Below are 5,813 nucleotides of genomic sequence, written 5' to 3' on the forward strand. Positions count from 1 at the left end.
TTTTCAATATTTTTAATTCAAAATATGAAGTCTTATATATTGTTATAGATTGTTATGTTAATTGCCAGGAACCCATATTTTATGTCACTGTAAATTATATATATGCTTTACAAAATTGCATCAGCCATATCTTTGATATTGGTGTCTAGGAATATAATTTATTTTGATAAATTTGTATTTTTCTATCAATGGTGATAAGATTTCAATACTTATAATTGCTTTGCATCATCTCTGTAGGAAACCATACTATCTGCATATGATGACTTATCTTCAATATTTATAATTTTATTTATTTCTTATTCTGATTTCAGTAAACAACGAGTAGAAGTGTTAGTGGGCATGTTTTTCTTGTTCCCTATTTGAAAAGAAATGTCTCTAATATTCTTTCATATTCTATTGTGCAAGAGACTTTTTAAAATCATGACATGGCACTGAATTTTATCAAAAGTTGTTTTGAATACATTATCATTATCATTTTTCTCTTTATACCTGTCATCAAGCTGAATTACATTGGATGGTGTTATAAATTCCTCCTGCTATGCAGAGATAAATCTAAATTTGTCAGTATGTCACTATAATGTTTATACACATTCCTATTTTTAATTTGCTAAATTTTTATTTCAAACATTTGAATTTATGATTATAGGATTCAATTGTGGCTTATTTTTTTGAATTGTGATTTAATTTCTTATGTTCATGTCTGATGTTAGTGTCATGATCCTGTAAGCTTTGTAAAATTTATTGCAGTTCCTCCTTTTTAAAATGTTTTCAAAAGCATGTGAAATAGCTTAGGAATTTCTATTATTGAACATTTGCTAGAATTCATCAGTGAAAGGATATAATACAGTGTAAATGTTTTTAATTTATTTGTGTGTTCTATTTTTGTTTATATTATTTTAGAATGCTGTTCATCTAAGTTTTAACATTACTGACATAAAAACTTATTCCAAATCTATTTTTTCATTTCTAGTGTTTTCATTTGTGTTTTCTTTGATCCCCTTACCTTCCATGACTAATCTTGACTGAAGCTTGGCTCTCTTTTATTTAAATTATTTTTGTTGGTATATTTTATTTCATTAATATATGACCCTCTATATTCCCTTCTTTTACTACTTATACATTTACTCTAACTTATCATACTTCTTAACGAATTTCATCATTTGAATGCCTTTCTCAGCTATTTTAGGTTTTATATTTTTACATTGGGAATTTAAAGTATAAATTTTCCTGTCAGTACATCTTTGGCCACATACTACAAATAATATATATATTATTCCAAATTTAAGAATTTTTTTATTTCATTGTGTTTTTGACACATACATTATTTGGAAGTTATTTTTTAAAACTTCCATATGTAAGTGTTTTTATTTTTTGTTTTTAAAGTGATTCCCTAATTAATTACCTTGTATGATAAGTATATGAAATCTTCATTCTTTATATTAACAATTTTTGAGTTGTGCTTAGACTTGTTTTACAACCTAATATATCATCACTTTGTGAAATGTTCCATGTGTAACTGAACAAATTATTTAAATTTTTGATATAATTGGAAGATTTTATTTAAACCCATATATCATCATATATATGTATGTATAAGTATGTATATGTAGTATTTTTGTAACAAACAAGTTAAATTGTTAGATTTTCCTTATAAATTGTTCCTTTTGAGTTAAGTTGGTACCTTCTATCTGAAATGTTTGTCTGATATTGATATGGATACATACAGTTTTGTTGTTTTTATTATTTTTCTGATGCATCTTCTCTTCATTTAATTTCAATGGTTTCAGCTTAAGATATACTTTTAAGTATTCACATATGGTTCTATAGTAAATATTTAACCAATATTGCAATCTTTTTAAAGGGCAAGTTTATGCAATTTATATTTGTTACAAAGTATGATTTATTTGGATTGCTTTATTTCTTCACAATATTTTATGTTTCTTCATGTCTTGCTTTGTTATATTCATATTCATCTGTTTTCTTGACATTTTTGGTAACAGCTCTGTTGAAATATAATTTACATATGATAAATTCACACATTTAAAGTGTAAGTTCAATGGTCTTTGGTGCATTCACAAAATTATGCAACCATTGCCACAATTGATTTTAGAATATATTCATCATCAGCTTTGCGCACTGGCAATATCGTAGCCAATGAGGTTTATCTGAGGCGCGATTATTGCTAATAGAATATATTCATCAGCATAGAAGGAAACCCCATGCCCTTTAGCCATCACTTTTTTTTTTTTTTTTAAGCCATCACTTTTAAGTCCCCCAACTTCCAACTCCATCGCTTGGCAACTACTAATATACTTTCTGTTCTATAGATTTGCCTATTTCAGACATTTATGTAAATAAAATTATGCCATCATGTAAAATGTGATTTGTCTATCTTTGCATCACAATTTGAAGGTTCTTCCATGTTGTACTACGTATCAGTACTTTCTTTCTTTCTTTTTTTTTTTTTAAGGCTTTATTTATTTATTTGAGAGAGAAAGAGAGTATAAGCAGGGGAAGGGGCAGAGAGGAAGGAACAAGCTGACTCTGTGCTGAGCACAGAGCCTGACTTGGGGCTCAATCCTTTGACACTGAAATCATGACTTGAGCCAAAATCAAGAATTGGATGCTAAACTGACTGAGCCACCTGGTGCCCAGTACTTTATTTCTTTTTATTGTTGAATAGTATTCAATTGTATGGATATAACAAATCTATTTATCCATTCATTAGTTAATGGATATTTACCATTTTCAGTTTGGGGCTATTATGAACAATACAACTATAAGTATTCATACACAAATTTTTATGTGGACATGTACTTTCATTTCTCCCACAAAATGGGAAAAACAAAACTGAAAATCATAGATCTGATAAGGGACCTGTGTCTTTAGTATCTAATAGAGAACTCAAAATATTTATAACAATAAGTATTCCAATGTTAAAAAGACAACCCAACTTAAAAATGGGTAAAAAGTCTGAATAAAGATTTATTAAAGAAGATGTATAAATGGTAATAGCATATGAAAAGATTCACAACATTACTAGCCATGAGGGAAATGCAAATCAAAATCACACTGAAACACTTCACAGCCACTAGGATGATTGTAATAACAAAGATAAATAATTATAAGTATTGGCTAGGATTTGGAGAAATTTGAATCTTCATATATTGCTGGAGCATTTGTATGGCCACTTGGAAAACAGTTTGGTAGTTCTTGATTTTCTTTTGAAAATTTTCAGTCCACTTTTACTTTGTAGGTTTGGAAAATATTTTCTTTAATTCTATTATTTTAGTGATTTAAAATTTTAATTTTTTTAAAGATTTTACTTATTTATTTGATAGACAGAGATCACAAGTAGGCAGAGAGGCAGGCAGAGAGTGAGAGGAGGAAGCAGGCTCCCTGCTAAGCAGAGAGCCCGATGTGGGTCTCGATCCCAGGACCCGGGGATCATGACCTGAGCCAAAGGCAGAGGCTTTAACCCACTGAGCCACCCAGACACCCCGTGATTTAAAATTTTAAAGTCAGGCATGATTAAACTCAAAGTTATTGTCTTAAAAAGATTTAGCTCCAAGTAAATTGTTTCCCATCTCACATGTCAAACTATTTTAGCAGGTTTATTCCATGCTGTTTTAAGCCTTAAACTACATTATTATTAGCTTATACATCTGTTACTTTAGATACTGTGCCTATTTACCAATGTAATTGCTCAATAATCCTTCTTATATATCCAAAATTTTGGAAGTAAATTTATGTCTTCCTCGGTTCGTTATTAGAATTTGCTTCAGTTAATTATTAATTTTAAACTGTCTTAAATTTTTATTTCCTGGAAATGCTTTTATATATCTCTCAAACTTGAATGGTAATTTAGTTGGGTATTCAGTTCTAGGTTGACAATTACCTTCTCTAATAGCTTGGAAGATATAATTCCACTGACATTTGGCTTTCATTTTTGCTGTAAAAATTGCTATCTGTCTAAAATTTAATTATTTTCTAGAAAATCTCATTTATCTTAAAATTTGCCTCTAAGAATCTCTTGTGGGTTTTGGCACTTTGTCATTTTACAATAGAATATCTGAGTTGGTATTTTTCCTTTTTCTTTTTTTTCATGGCAAGTAGTAGTTTGTTGTGATCTGAAAACTTCAATTTTGGAAAATTCTTATCATTATCTTTTTATCTTTCCAATTCACTTTCCTTTTATCTTCTAGAACCCTAAATTGATATGTCAGAAATATGCACTACTTTTTCATGTCTTTTACCTTTCTTTTTCTTCATATCTTCACCATTTGGGGTTAATTCTGCAGGTTTCATTAACACTTCACTGATTCTCACTTCAGTTATTCCTTATGTGCTGTTTAATTCATCCATTGAGTTTTGACTTTTAGTGGATGAATATATGTATATATGAAATAGATATAAATGCACATACATATACATATATACACAAATACGTACATAGTCATTGACTATACATGTCAATACAGAAACACATATATATGTATATATATTACACATATTATATAATATGTGTATATATATATTATATGATATGTGTAATATATACACATATATATATATATACACATATATATTCACATATATATATACACATATATATATATATATACACATATATATTCTTTTAAGATTTTATTTATTTACCTGACAGAGAGACAGCGAGAGCAGGAACACAAGCAAAGGAAGTGAGAGAGGGAAAACAGGCTTCCCACTGAGCAGGGAGTCTGATGTGGGACTTGATCCCAGGACCCCAGGACCATGACCCCAGGTGAAGGCAGACGCCCAATGACTGAACCACCAGGTGCCCCTACATGTATATTTTTATGTGTGTATGTTTGTGTTCACAGAACTGCTAAATAGCCATTTCTTGTATCTGCCATGACATATTTGCAATCTCTTTCCTAATGAGTTATTTTCTTTTCTGTCTTCCTCATTTTAAACATGTAACATCATGATTTTTTCTCAAAATGTGTTTTCTAAAAATTTTGCTCATGCTTATTTTAATTTATAGCAGCCTATGTCATGCTGTTCTCTGTAATTTTTTTGTGTAAAAGCTGAAAAAAATGACATTGTGACCTGTTTTGATTTATCCAAGGATTATAATGTTGACTTAACAGAGACCATGTGCAATGCCATTTGTTACATTAAATTGATACTACAGAAGTAAACTTAATAACTCATTAAAAAGAATCTAACAAAAATGTGTAATATGTATTAATGAGAAATTGTGGTAACTCTTAAAGAATTTATGTCAAGTGGGGGTGCCTGGGTGGTGCATTGTTTAGACTTCTGAGTTTTGGTTTCAGCTCAGGCCATGATCTCAGGGTTGTGAGATCAAGCCCTGCGTTGGGATCCATGTTCAGTGCTGTGTTGGCTTGAGATTCTGTCTCTGCCCCTTCCTCCACTCATGTAAGCACACACATGATCTCTCTTTTTCTCTCTCTCTTTCTCAAATAAATAAAATCTTAAAAAAAATTTAACTCAAGTAAATCATTATCATCATCGTTTATATTCAATTTCAATTTTTTTTTTTTTAAATGGGGACAGCTGGTCAGCACAGTTAGTTGAGGATAGATATTAATATCCCAAGAATTAGGATGGGGAAAAAAAATACTAACTTGTTTTTATAGATATAATCATATAAATAAATAAATAGTGAAATTTATAAGAAATATTTGAACCATTTAAGGTTATCTATAAGGTTATTACATAAAAATCACATAAGAATCAAATTTGCTTCTATACACAAACACAAACAAAAAATGATGTGGATGATACTTAGAAATAAAGTGCTCGGC

The 5,813-nt window shown here is 29.6% G+C and overlaps 1 non-coding gene across 1 annotated transcript; it reads left to right on the forward strand.

Annotated features, from left to right (window-relative positions):
* The first annotated feature begins 2,125 nt into the window (after nucleotides 1-2,125).
* LOC116868227 lies at nucleotides 2,126-2,272 on the forward strand. The gene has a single exon (XR_004382771.1). It is a non-coding gene; the product is annotated as a U4 spliceosomal RNA (small nuclear RNA).
* Nucleotides 2,273-5,813: the final 3,541 nt, after the last annotated feature.

This window comes from Lontra canadensis, unplaced genomic scaffold (assembly GCF_010015895.1).
Source record: "Lontra canadensis isolate GAN:19392208 unplaced genomic scaffold, GSC_riverotter_1.0 scaffold14, whole genome shotgun sequence".
Taxonomy (NCBI): Eukaryota; Metazoa; Chordata; class Mammalia; order Carnivora; family Mustelidae; genus Lontra; species Lontra canadensis.